At 35.5% G+C, this 19,742-nt stretch overlaps 1 long non-coding RNA gene and 1 pseudogene across 2 annotated transcripts in view; one reads left to right on the top strand and one right to left on the bottom strand.

The window, feature by feature from the left end:
• LOC111552343 overlaps positions 1–19,742 on the top strand; it is a 573,045-nt gene that overhangs the window by 454,148 nt on the left and 99,155 nt on the right. The gene's annotated exons all lie outside the window — the stretch shown is intronic.
• Positions 549–1,278, bottom strand: LOC111552342 (annotated as a pseudogene). The gene has a single exon (XR_002734611.2). The product of XR_002734611.2 is annotated as a 60S ribosomal protein L9 pseudogene (transcript).

The following is a 19,742-nucleotide window of genomic DNA, read 5'->3' as shown; positions in this document are numbered from 1 at the left end:
TTGCATCTTCCTCAATAAGACAAAACTGATTATGGGTTTTAAGAAGCACTATAAAATTTTGACTTAAAAAAAGATATTCTACTAAGATATTTGTGACAGTAAATTGATTTCTCTTTTTCTCCATGCTGTAAAAGAATATCCAAGAGCTGAGATCCCACAGACTTCAAAGCAAGTGTATACTTGCATTAACTGAGCAATGTGCGGGACAAGATAAGAAATGATCCCTTTGATCCCTTTGATTCTATAAATAGAGGCCTACAGACAGCCAAGCAAGTCTGAAATTCATTTATCTATTATTTTTAAATGTCATATATGAAGATTCAACCATATTGATATAAATGATATAAATATTAATCCCATGGAAATATGTAAATAAATATTTAAATGCCCTCAAGTGAACAAAATTAAGAAATTAAGTAAGTTCACATGATTTTCTCTATTATATACAAATTACAAATGTCATAAAATTTTTGGTGTAATAAACAGATAAATTCTTCTGATAAAATTCTTCTCATCTGAGTGAACTTAAATTGTTAAGGTTTCTTTTCTTTTCTTTTTTTTTTTTTTTAAGAAGCTCCAAATCAACAGGTCTTTTATTGCATCATTTAAATATCACAAGTAGGTCTTCAGAGTCATCTGGCATCTTCTTTCTGTAGCTGGATAACTCTTAGATCTTATTCATCAGCCTGCTGAACAGTTCCTTTTTCAGAGACATAGATACCATCCAAAAATTTCCTGATATCCTTGTTTTTAACTGTTGTGGCTTGCTGAATCAAAGCCGCTGAATTTGAAACAAGTTCAATGTCATTTCCTTCAAGGATTAATTCATCTTTCTGGGCTTGAGATACTGAACAAGCAACACCTGGTCTCATCCGTACCCTGCGGATGTATTTTTCACCCAAGAAATTTCGGATTTCAACAAGAGACCCATTCTCCTCGATAACGACGTTGATGGGGAAGTGAGCATACACAGACCTCATCTTATAACGGAAGCCCAGTGTAACACCCTTGATCATGTTCTGTACATGACTACAAATAGTCCGAACGGTAGCCAGTTCCTTTCTGTTACCCCACCATTTGTCAACCCGAAGCCTCTTTTTTTTCTTTGCAAGAAGACTGAGTTCTACATTGATGTGATTGAAGTCCCTCCGCAGGGTTCCTCTGGGGCCCTTCACGATAACTGTGCGTCCCTTCAGAGTAATGTCGACATTTTCTGGAATGTCGACAGTCTGATTGCTGAGAATGGTCTTCATTCTTGCAGTAGACACAGCAAAGAAAAGCAGGTTTCTTTTCAAAAAACCGTATATATAGAACTCTTTCATCTTGTGACATTTTGTATATTTAATTCACACAAACTGTAATAAGGAATTATCAGCCTGATTTGATAATTATTATAATACAAGGGTGTGTCCTTTTGAAGAAAGCTGTCTCACTCTCCCCTAAGGAATATTGCAATGATATGAATATTGAAATTAATTATGTTTTGTTTCTCATTTACAGTCTGTCATAAAATGAGAAAAATGATAGATTGGTAAATGGTGATAAGGATTTTATATACATATCTTTACACACACACACGTACACAGATATATAGTGAATTTTGAATATAAGAAATGTGCTTTCATAGATTTTATTCTCTATATTTTTGAGGTTAAATTGTTTTTCTTTTTTGAAATTATATTTAATTAGTACATAATGGTTAAGTGCATATGTATGTGTCTTTTTAAATTTTATTATTTAATTTTTTTTTAATTTAAGTTCCAGGATACATGTGCAGAACATGCAGGTTTGTTACATAGGTATACATCTGCCATGGTGGTTTGCTGTACCTATCAACCCATCACCTAGCCCTGCATACAGTAGCTATTTGTCCCGTTGATCTCTCTCCCTTTGCCACCCACCCCAAAGGGGTCCTCATACGTGTTGTTTCCCTCCCTGTGTTCGTGTGTCCTCCTTGTTCAGCTCCCACATATGACTGAGAACATGTGATGTTTGGTTTTCTGTTCCTGTGTTAGTTTGCTGAGGATGATGGCTTCTAACCCCATCCATGTCCCTGCAAATGACATGATCTCATTCCATTTTGTGGCTGCATAGTATTCCATGGTGTATGTGTACCATATTTTCTTTATCCAGTCTGTCATTGTTGCTCATTTGAGTTGGTTCCATGTCTTTGCTATTGTGACTAGTGCTGCAATAAACATGCATGTGCCTGTATCTTTAAAATAGAATGATTTATATGCCTTTGGGTTTACACCTACTAATGGGATTGCTGGGTCGAATGGTATTTCTAGTTCTAGATCCTTGAGAAATAGCCACACTGTCTTCCACAACAGTTGTACTAATTTACATTCTCACCAGCAGTGTAAAAGCATTCTTATTTCTCCACAGCCTCTCCAGCATCTGTTGTTTCTTGACTTTTTAATACTCACTATTCTGATGGGTTTGAGATGGTATCTCATTGTGATTTTTATTTGCACTTCTCTAATGATCAGTGATGTTGAGCTTTTTTCATGTTTGTTGGCCGCATGAACATCTTCTTTGAGAAGTGTCTGTTGATATCCTTTGCCCACTTTTTGGGGGGGTTGTTTGTATTTCACTTATAAATTTGTTTAAATCTCTTGTAAATTCAGGATATTAAGTCCTTATGAGATGGGTATATTGCAACAATTTTCTCCCATTCTGTAGATTGCCTGTTTGCTGTGATGATAGTTTCTTTTGCAGTGCAGAAGCTCTTTAGTTTAATTAGATCCCATTTACCAATTTTAACTTTTGTTGCAGTTGCTTTTTGCAATTCTGTCATAGAATCTTTATCCATGCCTATGTCCTGAATGGTATTGCTTAGGTTTCCTTCTAGGGCTTTTATGGTTTGGGGTTTTACATTTAAGCCCTTAATCTATCTTGAGTTTATTTTATATAAGGTATAAAGCAGCGGTCAAGTTTCAGTTTTATCCATATGACTAGCCAACTTTCCCAGCACCATTTATTAAATAGGGAATCATTTCCCCATTGCTTGTTTTTGTCAGGTTTGTAGAAGATCAGATTGTTATAGATGTGTGGTCTTATTTCTGAGGTCTCTATTCTGTTCCATTGGTCTATATGTCTGTTTTGTTAACAGTACCATGCTGTTTTGGTTACTGTATCCTTGTAGTATAGTTTGAGGTCGGGTAGTGTGATGCCCCCAGCTTTGTGCTTTTTGCTTAGAATTGTCTTGTCTATGTGGGCTATTTTTTATTTCCATATGAATTTTATAGTAGTTTTTTTTCTGATTATATGAAGAATTTCAATGTTAGTTTGGTGGGACTAGCATTGACTGTATAAATTACACAGTATGGCCATTTTCACAATATTGATTCTTCTTATACATGAGAATAGAATGTTTTTCCATTTGTGTTCTCTTTTATTTCCTTGAGCAGTGGTTTGTAGTTCTCCTTGAAGAGATCCTTTGTGTCCCTTGTTAGCTGTATTCCAACATATTTCATTCTCTTTGTAGCAATTGTGAATGTGAGTTCATTCATGATTAGCCTCTTTGCTTGTCCATTGTTGGTGCATAGAAGTGCCTGTAATTTTTGCTCACTGATTTTTGTATCCTGAGACTTCGCTGAAGTTGCTTATTAGCTTAGGGAATTTTTGGGCTGAGATGATGAAGTTTTCTAAAGATAGGATTATGTCACCTGCAAACAGAGATAATTTGACTTCCTCTCTTCCTATTTGAATATGCTTTATTTCTTTCTCTTGCCTGATTGCCCTAGCCAGATTTCCAAATACTATGCTGAGTAGGACTGGTGAGAGAGGGCATTCTTTTCTTGTGCCAGTTTTCAAAGGGAATGCTTCCAGCTTTTGCCTATTCAGTATGATATTGGGTATAGGTTTTGCATAAATAGCTCTTATTATTTTTAGATATAGTCCATCAATGCCTAGTTTACTAAGAGCTTTAGCATGAGGAAATGTTGAATATTATCTAGAAAAGGCCTTTTCTGCATCTATTGAGATAATCATCTGGTTTTTGTCATTGGTTCTGTTTATGTAATGGATTATGTTTATTGATTTGCATATGTTAAAGTAGCCTTGCATTCCAAGGATGAAGTCAACTTGATCATGATGAATAAGCTTTTTGATGTGCTGCTGGGTTCAGTTTGCCAGTATTTTATTAAGGATTTTTGTGTTGATGTTCATCAGGGATATTGGCTGAAGTTATATTTTTTTCTTGTGTCGTTGACAGGTTTTGGTATCAGGATGATGTTGGCCTCATAAGATGAGTTATGGAAGATTCTCTCCTTTTCAATTGTTTGGAATTGTTTCAGAAGGAAAGGTACCAGGTCCTCTTTGTACCTCTTGTAGAATTTGACTGTGAATCTGTCTGATCTTGGGTTTTTTTGGTTGGTAGGCTATTTATTACTTCCTCAATTTCAGAACTTGTTACTGGTCTATTCAGGGATTCAACTTCTTCCTGGTTTAGTCTTGGGAGGGTGTATGTGTACAGGAATTCATCAATTTTTTGTAGATTTTCTAATTCATTTGCATAGATGTGTTTATAGTATTCTCTGATGGTAGTTTGTATTTCTGTGGGGTCAGTGTGATATCTCCTTTATTATTTTTTATTATGTCTATTTGATTCTTTTCTCTTGTTTTCTTTATTAGTCTAGCTAGTGGTCTATTTTATTAATTTCTTCAAAAAAGTCTCCTGAGTTCATTGATTGTTTGAACAGTTTTTTGTGTCTCTTCTTCAATTCCACTCTAATTTTAGTTATTTCTTGTCTTCTATTAGTTTATTTATTTGTTTGCTCTTGTTTCTCTAGTTCTTTAATTATGATATTAGGGTGTCTATTTGAGTTCTTTCCAGCTTTCTGATGTGGGCATTTACTGCTAAAAATCTCTTTTAACATTGTGTCCCAGAGATTCTGGTACATTTTTTCTTTGTTCTCTTTGGTTTCAAACATCTTCTTGATTTCTGTGTTAATTTCATTATTTACCCAGGAGTCACTCAGGAGCAGGTTGTTCAGTTTCCACATACTTGTGTGGTTTTGAGTGAGTTTTTAAATCCTGAGTTCTAATTTGATTGCACTGTGGTCTGAGCGACTGTTTGTTATGATTTCATTCTTTTGCATTTGCTGAGGAGCGTTTTACTTCCACTTATGTGGTTAAGCACTGAAAAGAATGTATATTCTGTTGATTTGGGGTGGAAGGTTCTGTAGATATTTATTAGGTCTACTTGATTCAGAGCTGAGTTCAAGTCCTGAATATTTTTGTTAATTTTCTGTCACATCGATCTTTCTAATATTCACAGTGGGGTATCCCACTATTATTGTGTGGGAGTCTAAGCCTCTTTGTAGGTCTCTAAGAACATTTTTACGAATTTGGGTGCTCCTGTATTGGGTGCATATATATTCGTGATAGCTAGCTCTTTTTCTTGAATTGATTGATCCCTTTTACCATTATGTAATTTCTTTCTTTGTCTTTTTTGATCTTTGTTAGTTTAAAGTCTGTTTTGTCAGAGAGTAGGATCGCAACCTCTGCTTTTTCTGCTTTCCATTTACTTGGTAAATTTTCCTTCATCCCATTATTTTGAGCCTATGTGTGTCTTTGCATGTGAGATGGGTCTCTTGAATACAGCACACTGATAGTTCTTGACTCTATTTAATTGGTCAGTCTGTATCTTTTAATTCAGGGCATTTAGCCCATTTACATTTAAGGTTAATATTGTTATTTGTGAAATAGATCCTTTCATCATGATGCTAGCTGGTTATTTTGCATGTTAGTTGATGCCATTTCTTCATAGTGTTATTGGTCTTTATATTTTTATGTGTTCTGCAGTGGCCAGTACTGGTTTTCCATTTCCATATTTAGTGCTTCCTTCAGGAGCTCTTGCAAGGCAGGCCTAGTGGTGGTGAATTCCCTAGGTATTTGCTTGTCTGGAAAGGATTTCATTTCTTCACTTATGCAGCTCAGTTTGGCTGGATATGCAATTCTGGGTTTAAAATTCTTTTCTTTAGAATGTTGCATATTGGCCCCCACTCTCTTCTGGCTAGTGGGATTTCTACTGAGAGATCTACTATTAGTCTGATGGGCTTCCTTTTTAGGTGACCTGGCCTTTCTCTCTGGCTGCCTGTAACATTTTTTCCTTCATTTTGACCTTGAAGAATCTGATGATTATGTGTCTTGGGGCTGACCTTCTTATGGAGTATCTTAGTGGGGTTCTCTGTATTTCCTGAATTTGAATGTTGACCTGTCTTGCTAGGTTGGGGAAGTTCTCCTAGGTAATTTCCTGAAGTGTGTTTTCCAACTTGGTTCCATTTTCCTTGTATCTTTCAGGTGCTCCAATCAGTCATGGGTCTGATCTTTTTACATAGTCCCATATTTCTCTGAGGTTTTGTTCATTCCTTTCATTCTTTTTTCTCTAATCTTTTCTGCTTGCCTTATTTCAGCAAGATGGTCTTCTATCTCTGATATTCTTTCTTCCACTTGATTGATTTGGCTATTGATATTTGTGTATGCTTTATTAAGATCTTGTGCTGCATTTCTGGCTCCATCAGGTCATTTATATTCCTGTCTAAACTAGTTATTCTAGTTAGCAGCTCCTGTAACCTTCTGTCAAGGTTCTTAGCTTCTTTATTTTGGGTTAGAATATGTTCCTTACCCCAGTGAAATTATTACCCACCTTCTGAAGCCTACTTCTGTCAATTCATTCATCTCATTCTCTGTCCAGTTCTGTGCCCTTGCTGGAGAGATATTGCAATCATTTGGAGGAGAAGAGGCACTCTTGCCTTTTGGGTTTTCAGTTTTATTCTTTGATTCTCATCTTCATGAGTTTGTCTAGTCTTGATCTTTAAGGGTACTATCCCTTGGATGAGGTTTTTGTGGGATTTTTTTGTTGATGCTCTTGTTGTTGCTTTCTGTTTATTTGTTTTACTTTCGATAGTCAGGTCCATCTTCTGTAGGGCTGCTGTTGTCACTTCAGGCCCTATTTATCTAGTTCACTCCAGCATCTGGAGATGTCACTTGAGGAAGATGGAGTGCCTGCTTATTACTCTGGGGTCTCTGACCTTGAGGGGAATGCTCCTGTGTAGGATGTCTTACGACCCCTGTTGGGGGGTCTCACTCAGCTGGGGAGCATGGGAAGCAGGTCCCATTTAAAGAGGCACTTTGGCAGTCCCTTGGTGGAGGGCTTGTGCTGTGCTTGGGGAAACTCACTTGTCTGGGCTGCCCAGATTCCTCAGAGCTAGCAGGAGGAAAGACTAAATCTGCTAGTCTGCGGAGACTATAGCCACTTCTCCCCCTAGGGACTTAGGCCCAGGAAGATCAGAGTTCTGTACCTGAGCTCCTGGCTAGAGTTGGAGTGCCTGTAGGGAGCTCAGATGGCTTAGACCACAGGCAGCTGCAGCAGTGGAGATGGCTGCCTCTCCCCCAGGGAAATCTCAGACTTAGACAGATTCTAGCCAAATGGGTGTTGAGAATATGCGGGACTCCGTGATTGGGCCCAAGGCCCCAGTGGCATGGGCTCCTGAGTGGGTTCTTCCAATCTATGGGTTGCACAGTTCTGTGGAAAAAGTTGAGTTTTCCAGGCTGTGTAGCATGCTCACTCACCGCCTCCCTTGGCTGGGGATAGGGGTTCTGTTGCCCCGTGTGGCTCTCAGGTGGGCTGCTGCACCACACTGTTCTTCCTTCCTCCTCATGGGTCAAGCCTGTTGCCTCATCAGCCCTAATGACAGAACCTGGATACCTTGGTTGCCGGTGTAGGATTTGCACACTGTTTTGGATTTTTCTATAGGAGTCTCTGATCACTGCTGCTTCTAGTTGGCCACCTTGGCCCCACCTCCCCATGTGTGTCTTTTAACATTTTTATTTGGTTCAATAAAATGTTTGCAAACTAATGTCTCATAATTAAAGAAAAAATACTGATCTGTGAAATGTATCAGTTTGGTAGGTGTAGTACCTGCTCTGGCACAGCACCCAGATCCTCTGTTTATAGCCCAGGCACTCATTCCTCCAGCTACCAGATGTTGTTGGCTACTGACAGCTCACAGCTAAGTCTCTCTCAAGGAGTTGGCTTGACCTCAAGTGTTTTGCCTTGTCCAGTGCCATAGCTCCTCCCTGAGAGCGCCTTTAACCTAATGACTAGTCCATATTAAGGTACAAAGGCCTGGTCCCCTTGCCTCAATGAGAACATAACTAAAGATCCATTCTTGCTGCAGAGCTCATTTTAGGATTGGCAAAGGCTTCTGCTGAATCCATGTCTTGCAACTTCATTACAGCTTACCTTATCTCTCTGCTAGTGCAACTGGCCCCATTAGAGGTACTCTTCCAGAGAGAATTTTCCAATAAAAATCTCATCCCTAGAGTCTTTTTTTGTGGCAAATTGATTTCAGATAGGAGTATTGTTTTAGAGGTTACTCTAACCATGACATCATTGCCAATGAATATTATCCCAGACAATGACAAGCAATATTCAATTATAAAGCTAATGTAATAATTCACTCTGATAAATGATACTTTATGATAATTTGTGACTTAACCATTACGAGTGACAATGAGTGTGAACTTGTAAGATCATAACTAATTTATAGCTTAAAAAATAAGTGATAGTATTATAGCAAAAACTTCCTATATGTAACATGATTATACATTATCTTTATTCATTGCTCATTACAAACTTCTGGTGATGAGAAAATCAAAAGTTTATATTAAGCTATTTGTTCAAAGTAATTTATCAAGGCCAACATTCAAACAAAGGTTTGTCTTCTAAAATCTTCATATACTGTGAAATTTTTGCCAAAAGGGCTGTAAAACTAGATGAGAACAAATAAGTAGGCCTTTATTGGTAACACTTGTGGTGTGTGCAAGAAGAAATTATTGATAAGAAAAATAGATGCAGCTGTACTGAAAGAGTAGGATCCATGAGGAAAGTCTTCCTAAAGAGTTCCAGAAGAAAAGTAAATATCATTAGAATGATTCACATCAGAAAAAAGTGGTACAGCTCATGGCAGTAACTCCCAATGCAGAGCTGTTGGTGACTTTATGGCCTCAGCCAAGGGTTAAGAGAAATTGTGAGTAATTTTCATAGCTAGTATTAATTAATGTTACTTATATGTAGTTGCTAAAAAATATTTTACCTACTGTATAATTAAAGAACTTTCAACTGGGAAAGAACTGTATCATTTAATTTAAAACATGTAGTCCAGAGTTTGAGAATGGATTCTGAGTAAAGATAATTTTTATAATCTCTCAACCGAGGCATACCACAAATATTTTTAAAGTGTCCATAATGACTGTCATTGGTATATGAGTTGTATTTTTTTTCAATTTAGATGTAATTGTGGCAGCCTTACAAGTTGTGAGAATGTGCTAATCCATGTCATTATTATATTTAAAACAGCACTAAGAAAAAAGAACATTTTCTATGTAATTAATAAAAAAGCAACTTCCAATGAGCTATTTTTGAAAGAGTTTTTATGTTAACAGAATGTGAGAAAATGGTGAATATGGTTGGGGGGTATCCTGTAAGGTTTCTTTGTATTTGTGTAAACCAATCAACCATAAACAAAATGCTCTGCTTTCTTTTATGTAGTTGTAGTTTTTGAAAGTGCTTCAGATTTAATTTTGTTCCAAAGCACTTAAAAGAAATCCTTGTTACAAGCACAGATACTTTTAACGCTTCAGATTAACATAAAGTCTATTACGGCCACAACTGGAAGCCACAAAAATACGAATCTCAGACACCAGAAAAATGTTTTACCAATGATGTTTTCCTCTTGAAAAATTACACCAAAATCTATAAGATTTTTAGTTCAGATTTAAAATAAAGCTAGTACTTGCTCTATGACGTGTTCAAGTACAAGTTTGGGGATGAAGATATATGTAGAGCATGAATTTTGTGGTCAATTGATCAAAGCACAATTGTACTATATATATATATATATATATATATATATATATATATATATATAATTGTATTTATATTATACAATTGTACTATATATAATATAAATATAAATATAAAAAGCACAGCTGTATTATATATATAATTGTACTATTGATATATACACACATATATATAAAAGATGCATTTATGCTTTGGAAGCTTTGACAACATGACTAAATGAGAAAGAATTCAATGAGAAAATTAGCTCAGATTATGGCACAAAGAACTCACCAGAAAGGAATGAACCTTAGAAAAGGACCTGTTTATTGTTGATAACACCTATAATGTCCCAAAAGTGAGGCTCTGTATATATGCAAGTGTTTCAGAAAGAGGTCATTTTAGGATGTAGTTTTATTAGAGTATGGTATAGAAAGACTGAAGATAGCTAGAAAAAAAGGGGAGTCTGACATAAATAATTTTCTGGGATGAAAATATCCTAGGTGATAGAATAGACTTTTGGTAGAGGGGAAGGGTTAATTAACAGCTGGATTTGATAAGAACCACGTGCCACTTGCCGCTCCCCACAAGATCAGAGGGGATCTGTAACACAGAAGGGAGAGCTCCAGACATGTGGACAGCAGCTGGAATATCTAGCACCAGATATATAAGTGAAAGACACTTTCTAGCCAGAAGAGAGCGGGGATAAAAGAGTAGGAAGAGCCTTCTCAAAGACTATTATGTGAATTAGGATGACAGATTGAATGCCATGCTTATACATATTCATGCCTTCATTCAACATGTATGTTTTGTGTCAGGCACTATTATATAGTAGGGACACAGACAAAATTATTTACCCTCATAGAGATTACATGCCAGTGAGATGGACAGTAAAAAAGTGAATATATAAAAATATACATTTTATTAAGTTGTGATGGATGCTAACAAATAAAATGAAACATAGCAAGTCAATAAGAATTATGGGAGATAATTGTATTTTTCTATAGGGTGGCCAGAGTAGGCCTCAAAGAGGAGATGACGTTTGAGCAAAATCTAAAAGTACTTGAAAGAGAGTCATGCAAATATGTGCAGCAAAAGAATTCCAGTTAGACAAAGAGCCAGGGCATCTGACTTCCTAAAGAGAGGGCAACTCCAAAGGGTACAACTGTAAAGGAATGAGGAAAATGTAGAAGGGTGAGAAAGTCAGGGATACAGGAAGGTTATGTAGGTTATTGCAGATCATCATAGAGATTTTGAAATTTAGTATTCTAGAAAATTAAGTAAAATATCAATGCATTTTGTATACAAACAGTACTAGATTTGGCATCTATGTCTTAAGATCATTTTCTTTCAAGAGACACATGTCATGCCCCAGCATAATCAATATTCCATAAGCTACAAATACCCACTGCCTATCACTCAATAAACATCTGAGTAACAGGGTACAGTTAGTTCTTAATGAACCCTTAACATAGAGTTTTCATTCTCCTGTGATTTATTGCTAAACTAGCAGGAGGTATGATATAATAGTTTGCCTAGATTCAAGCTGCAGTTTTGCTTCTGTGTACCATCTATGTAATTTTGAGGTAAGTACCTCGTACCTTTATCTACAAAATGGAAGTATACTGCATGTACACTTTGAGCATTAAAATGTAAATATGGGAATCAACAGCATTTCTTTCACACAGTAAATGTCTAATTAATGTTGTCATTATTATATTATCATTATTAAAGCATTAACATACCAAATTGTCAAAAAACATAACATATTTGTGAATAAAATGTGCCCTCATTTAATAACCTCTTCTGCTGCCAAAACATCTTTTCTGATGCTGCGGCATGTTTCTGAAAAATCAAAAATGAAAACAAACTTGGGCCGACAGTGAACTTTTTGTTGATTTGAAGTTTTGCACTCAAAAACAGACTTGCCCGTAGCTGCTAAAGATGTGTATTTCTTGCAAACTCCTCTTACACACATTTATTAATTCAGACAGATTTCCTCTGGTTTCTGGCCTGTGTGCCTCTTCTTGTAAACAGAGCTACAGATGGTTATGACAAGTTCTTGTTTGTGCATGTCGGAGGGCATGCTGGGTGGCAAATTGCACTCTTGTTTTTCTCAAGTAGATTTCAGTGAATTTTGTTCCTCTTTCATTTTTCCCCATGATAGGGCATCATATGGCCCATAGTGAATAAATGTAAATCTAAAGTAGCATGGGCACAAAATAAGGTGCCAGTAAAATAACTTTTCTATTGTATCAAGTTTTAATAAGGCTTGTAATTGGTTTTGGTTGCCAAACATATGGGTCAGTGAAAATAATGTTGAAAGTGTATTAAATGCAATTCAGGAGGCTATTTTAGAACTCAATGTAGTGAATTTTGCTGCTATCAAAGAACAAGTAGTAGAGATGGCATTTCACTGGTGTCATTGTGCAGCCATTTGATTGCAAACCTTGATGTGTGTTAAGAGCCAACGCAGAGGAACTACTCTCAAATTTATGAAATGTAAATGACTCTTGGATAAATAAGATGGTAGAGAGCAATTTACCCACAACTTTATGTTTACTATATCATTGATACTGAATTAACTATATTAATAGTTGAATTGGAAAATAGGTAAGCTCAGAAGATGCTATAGAGTCACATAAAGGCTAACTTCTAGCACTGGGCCACCAGGTAGGTATTTTTGAAGGGCTTGACTTTATATTTTGCTGCTAAGGAAAGATAAAACATTTCAGTAGCAAACTCAAACTCCTTCCCTTTACTGGTCCTTTTTCTAATACTACTTATTTGCAAGTAAATTATGCCAAGGAGGACTCAAAATAGATCAGACTCAGCATTGTAAGCAAATACATGAGGTAACAGTGTGAATTGAAGGTTTTATTCCTAGGGAACCATGCAGAGTGCATGGAATAAGGCATGTGAATTGAAAGTAATCTCCTTCTGCAATTCCAGTTGATTTCCTTAATGCATTTGACACACAACTTTTAACTGAAGCTCAGTAAAGTTTACATACATATCAGAAAATTATCACATTTCACAACAGTGCAGGATACCAACTGATTACTACTATTTTCTCCCGTTTTGTGAAATAGAGACTGAGAATGCAAAGCTACAAGATATTGACAGCAAAGATGAAAATTAGAATTGAGAATTTTTAATTTAGATTTTATATTCATCTATTAATGCAGTGCTTACCACTGAAGAAATTGAACAAAAATCCATAATACATTCCATAAACTTTCACATATAAATCATTATAACTTTCAAAAAACTTGAAAAAAATTTACATATTTATCTATTTTTTTTCTTCCACAATGAGGGCTCCAGTACTACCAAGTTTCAGGTTCATACATTAGTTGCTCTTGAGCAATGTGAGTGCAAATAAATGCTGGGGGGATTTTTGTCTGTGTGGGAAAATTAACTCACTCTCATCTAAGTACAGAGAAAAAAATAGTTACTAAGTTGATTTTGTCTAAACTTTTCAAAATATTAACCTTTAGCCTGAGAAGAAAAGAAGAAAATTTCGGCTCAAAAAATATTTTTTTCGTAAAGTTATAAGCTAGTGAGATAAAGATTCAAGTTCTAAATCACTTTTAACCTTAAATTCAGTATTCACTATCATGAAGGTTGATGTGTTAGAATAATATTTTTTATTAATCTCGGAAATGATAAAAATGAAAGGAAGAAGAAAAATAGCTAGTGCAGCCAAAAGCAACAGAAAATTTGAACTCACATAAGTGTTTTAAAAAATAATATAATCTAGTTTTTTTTTTTTTTTTTTTTGAGACGGAGTCTTGCTCTGTCACCCAAGCTGGAGTGCTGTGGCCAGATCTCAGCTCAGGGCAAGCTCCGCCTCCCGGGTTCAGGCCATTGTCCTGCCTCAGCCTCCCGAGTAGCTGGGACTACAGGCGCCGCCACCTTGCCCGGCTAGTTTTTTGTAGTTTTTAGTAGAGACTGGGTTTCACCGTGTTAGCCAGGATGGTCTCGATCTTCTGACCTCGTGATCCGCCTGTCTCGGCCTCCCAAAGTTCTGGGATTACAGGCTTGAGCCACCGCGCCCGGCCACAATATAATCTAGTTTTGAGAAAGGTTATGGAACAGGGGAAAATGAATTTTTAGACTAAAATATTATTTTACTCTAAAAAGCACATAGGATAAATAATTAGAACACTAGTCAGTTTTTATTCAATAACTTAAAAAACTCTTATATATCTATTAGTCACTGATTGCAAAACACTGGAAAATATACAAAATATTTTTAAAGTATATATAATGTATGATGATAGAAACTTTGCTGAGCAGACGCTATTAGGGAATATAGATAAAAGCAAAACAATCATATTTTAAAAATTAAATAGCTAAAAAGCACTGTATTTCCATACCCATGAATAATGCAACTGTAAAGGACGTCAAAAACACTCAAGTTCTGTGGTTCTTAATATAGTGTTCTTGGCATTTTAGCTAGGCCTTTATTATATTATCTGTTTTATGCTTTATGAAACTGAGGTGTTACACAGCTCAAAGAAATTGACAGCAAATATGAAATCATTCATTGGGAGAAACCATCTTGAATCTTACAAATAGTTAGTTACCCTAGTTGTCTTGTTAACTGTCAATACTGTCCCAGAGTCACAGAGAAAACAAGAACAAACAAAATATGCCCTTTTTTGTCTAAATGCCCTATGTAATAGAACTCTTCCAAGTTAAGAACAATTGAAGCTAGTCAAAATTCCTTCTTCCACAGATGAGAAAACTGAAACCCAGAAAATTGAACTTTTGTAAACTATTTTAACCCCACCCCACTCCCCACAATATTTGAAAACACTGTTATATTTAGATATCACATACATTAACTATACTTCAAATTTTGTACAAATTCTGAGTTATCAGGGTTAGAGTTAATCAGCCCTTTCCCCTACATATTTTTTCAACTGTACTAGAACATAAGAAATGAATAGTAAACTGTAAATAGTGATAAATAAACCAAGAAATATAACTATTTTGTTTATAACTTTATTTTACACCTATTTATGCCTAGTGTTCCATTATTGGAACACTAAGCTTGTGGGAGTTATTGATATCCTACTGCTCAAGGTCATCACCAAGGTTTGATTTTTATCACACAAAAAATTTGCAACCTCTGACATAAATGGGTTAATTTATTGTTATTGTTAAGATTTCATGTCTCCAGCAAAGTATAAAACAATTTAAAATGTATACTTAAATGTAATTTTTAAGATGCAAAATGTCATATAATTATTAGATATCTTAAAATGTAGATAATGACATAAGTAATGAAAATGAATTAGCATATTTTTAAATTATCAATGGGTTTCAAATTTTTAGTGAAAATAAAGGACTTGGAATTTAATTAAAAGCATCTTAGAAAAGTCTAGTATTGACCTAGATGCAGAATTCAGAATATTTTAATTATCTTTATGTTCCTGTGTTTCAACTCATGAACTCCAGCCTCCAAATGCCTAAGTTTGAGGAACACTTAACTTTGACCAACAGAGGAAAGTACATTGAATTTCTGGGACCTAAACTTTGGTATCAGGGCCAAAGATTAAAATTTAAATTGTTTCTTTGGATTCACAGCATATCATTATCATTCGTTTTGTTTGTCTTTCTTCAGAATGGTTATTTAGGGATCAAATGATAAAAATTCTTCCTTTTCTTGAAGCTTAGTCCCCACATATTTTCCTTTCCATTCTTCCTCCACACATACTTATCAAAAGATATCCAACATTACATTGGACTAACAGATAGGACCCTGCCTAGTAAGAATTTCTTCCCAGTGCCATCTGCCTACCTCATAGATTTCTGAATACTCATGTCCCTTTGTTTCCTTGGATATAAGCAAAAAGAACAAATCTGAAGACATCACATTACATCAATTCAAACTACACCATGCGGCTATGTTTAGCAAAACAGCATGATACTGGTATAAAAACAGGCATAAAGATCAAGAAAACAGAATAGAGGATCAAGAAATAAAGACAAATCCTTACAGCTAATCAATCTTCAACAAAGCAAACAAAAACATAAAGTGAGGAAAGAACACTCGATTCAATAAATGGTGCTGGGATAATTGGCAAGTCACATATAGAAGAATGAAGCTGAATCTTCATCTCTCATACAAAAATCAACTCAAGATGGATCAAATATTTATATCTAAAACCTGACTATAAAAATGCTAGAAGATAATATCAGTAAAACTTTTTCTAGAAGTTGGTTTATGCAAAGAGTTTATGACCAACAACCCAAAAGCAAATGCAATAAAAACGAAAATAAATAGATAGGACCTAATTAAACTAAAAAGCATCTGCACAGTAAAAGAAATTATCAGCAGAGTAAATAGACAACCTGTAGAGTGGGAGAAAATATTTGCAAACTATGCATATGACAAAGGACTAATATCCAAAGTCTATAAGGAAGTCAAATCAGCAAGAAAAAAACATTTTAAGCCATCCTTAATTCATTTTCATACTGCTATAAATGCCCAAGACTGAGTAATTTATAAAAGAAGGAGGTTTAATTGACTCACAATTCCGCCTAGCTGGGGAGGACTAGGAAAACTTACAATCATGGAGGAAGGTGAAGGGGAAGCAAGGCGCCCTCTTCCTGAGGAAGCAGGAAGGAGAGTGAAGGGGGAAGAGCCCCTTATAAAACCATTAGATCTCATGAGAACTCACACCACCAGCAAAGCCTGGGTGAAACCAGCCCCATGATTCAATTACCTCCACCTGGTCTCTCCCTTAACACATAAGTATTATGGGGTTTATAATTCAAGATGAGATTTTAGTGGGGACACAAATCCTAACCATATCACCATTCAAGAGAAACTCAATCCCAGGATCCAATTACCTACCACCAGGCCGCACCTCCAACATTAGGGATTACATTTCAATGTGAGACTTGGGCGAGGACAAACATCCGATTATACTACACTTAAAAAGAAAAGACAAACTCTCAGAGAAGAATAGAGATTAGCAAATCCATTCCCGGTTTTTAGACACCAAAGCTATCTTTGGGGCACTTATCCAGGCAAGTGTGGTAAAAAAAATATAAACCTGGGTAAAGAAATATAATCATCTTTAAATTGTATACACAATGTTGTGTGCATATGTATATTGCATTTTCATAGGGGACCCTGAGCCAGAAAAGATTAACATCTATAAATTTGTAGCATGAAAAAGCTAGTCTATACCTAAAACTTTGAGGCGGTCATTCTCTCTCTACTGTAAATTGAAAGATAGGCTGCGATTTATGGGGCAATATTAAAAGTAGGTACATTTGGCCAGGTGCTGTGGCTCACGCCAATAATCCCAGCAATTTGGGAGGCAGAGGTAGGCAGATCACCTGAGGTCAGGAGTTTGAGACTAACTTGGCCAACATGGCAATCCCCATCTCTACTAAAACTACAAAAATTGGCCTGACATAGTGGCACATGCCTGTAACCCCAGCCACTCAGGAGGCAGGAGAATCGCTAGAACCTGTGAGGCGGAGGTTGCGGTGAGCCGAGATTGTGCCATTGCCCTCCAGTCTGGGCAACAAGAGCGAAACTCTGTCTCAAAAATAAATAAACAAACAAACAAGCAACAGAAATTAGCTGGGCATGGTGGTGGGTGCCTGTAATCCAGCTACTGGGGAGGCTGAGACAGGAGAATAGCTTGAACCCAGGAGGTGGAGGTTGCAGTGAGCTGAGATTGCCCCATTGCACTCCAGTCTGGCCAACAAGAGCAAAACTCTGTCTCAAAAATAAATAAATATATACATACATACACACAAAAATTAGCTGGCCGTGGTGGTAGGTGCCTGTAATCCAGCTATTGGGGAGGCTGAGACAGGAGAACTGCTTGAACCCGGGAGGTGGAGGTTGTAGTGAGCCGAAATCGCGCCATTGCACTCCAGCCTGATAGAGAGTGTGAGTCACTGTACGTCTTAAAAAAAAAAAAAAAAAAAAAAAAAAAGAAAGAAAAGAAAAGAAAAAGAAAAAAATAGATAACATTTGAAGCAGCTGCACTCTGCTAGAAATAAAAACAAAAAGATCTGATGCTTATAAACAAATCATTATTGTATAATCTGCAAGACAAAGTAAGATAGATAATATTTTGTTGTGGTAACATACACTCTTCAGACTGCATAGATGGTAGCGTCTTTACCACTCACAGATGTACTTAAAGGTAGTTTTAGACAGATGCCACTTATTTAAAGATGCTGGGAACAGAAACAAGATTATTTCCTCTGGAATTTCCGCCCGAGCAAGACACAGAAATCTTATATGCCTATAAACATTTCAGTCGTTACATTTATCCTACATGCATCAGGAATTAAAATTTATTTACCAGATTTTAGAAAACCATACATGCAGGTTTTCACATTTTGATTTAATTGTAAAAGAAACAATAAAAGAAGCCTCTTTCTAATTACTCCAAATCAAAATGAACCATACTAAATATCTAGAGACACCGTAATTTAGTCCAATGTGAATATTTTATTACCCTTGCTTTTAAAATAGACACATTGGAATGAATGAAAAGTTGAAATTAAAACTGCATTTTAATTTCATTCAGAAATCTAGAAAACACCTCATAACCATCACCTGGAAGACTTGCTAAAAGTAAAGATGCTCCTCCTCATCAAGAATAAATTAGCATCTCTGGAGACAACATTGTATATATACACATTAAACAAATTCCTTTTGTGACAGTTATATACATTAAAAATCAATAACCCCTGCTTCAAATTTTTATTTTTTTTTTGTAATTCAATATATATTATGAAGAAAAACATTGTTTCTCATGAAGGACAGAATACAGAGAGGAACTGATAATGAAATACATAACACATTTTTCCATTCTTTATATTATTTAATATTTCCAACAGTCTGAGTAGTAGGTAATGCATATTTAACTATTTAACAGATAAGTTAATTGATGAGTAGAAAATTTTGGTAAGTATACTAAATAAGTGTTGAACAAAATCTGTTTTTTTCTCATTTATAGTGATAAAATTGTGGCTGGGTACATGGTTGTCTAGATAGACCACAACCATGATCCTGTTATGTGTTGCCATAATACTAAATTCTAACTTAGGAATATTTTGAAAAATATGTGTTGCTGACACAGGTCCAGAAAATAATTATCAACTATACATGTCCTATACTCTTTCTTTCCCTTTCCACTAGCTAGTACCACTTATGATAAATACTAGTTTCAATCTGAAAGATGACATGCAATATTGAAATTTTTGCAGAAAAATAAAATAAACCATATTCATTAAGCTGTTACATTTTGAGTCTTTTGACTGACATGACTTAGTTTTTATTCTAGCGAATACAAGAGTTTAGTTTCTCAAAGGTCACATAGTTGTTAAATGTCATATATTATGGTAGAGTTTAAGGCTATTTATACTATACCATGTTTTAGCGTAATCAACTTGAGTAAATAAAGTTTATGTTATCTGTCAAGGTAACTATTATAAAGACATTGTAGAAGATAGTTTATAAAAAAATAGGAATATTGTCTGCTATTCATATCTACAGTATAAAAATATACTAGATAATTATATAGCACATTTTATAAAGTTAACTTTTATTAATGTGCGTTGAGTTAATCTAAATGAGGTATGTATTTCTACAAAATTCTAACATAAGAATTACTTTAGGCATAATTTATTTAGATTTATTGCCTTGGTGGATGATATTTGTCAAATGTATTCAGGATTTTGGAACCTAAAGTAGACAAAGCCTCATTTTAAAAATACCCACACAACTATTGCTAAATGAATTTCACCTATTTGTTTTTCCTAAATGATAATGGCAGGATACAGTGCTCCAATGTATTATTACAATTTTATTTTAGGTGTTAAGCAGTGAGCCATGAAC

Source organism: Piliocolobus tephrosceles, chromosome 10 (assembly GCF_002776525.5).
Source record: "Piliocolobus tephrosceles isolate RC106 chromosome 10, ASM277652v3, whole genome shotgun sequence".
In the NCBI taxonomy this organism is placed as follows: domain Eukaryota; kingdom Metazoa; phylum Chordata; class Mammalia; order Primates; family Cercopithecidae; genus Piliocolobus; species Piliocolobus tephrosceles.
Note: the sequence above shows the minus strand (reverse complement) of the source record. Positions and strands in the feature narration are given on the sequence as shown.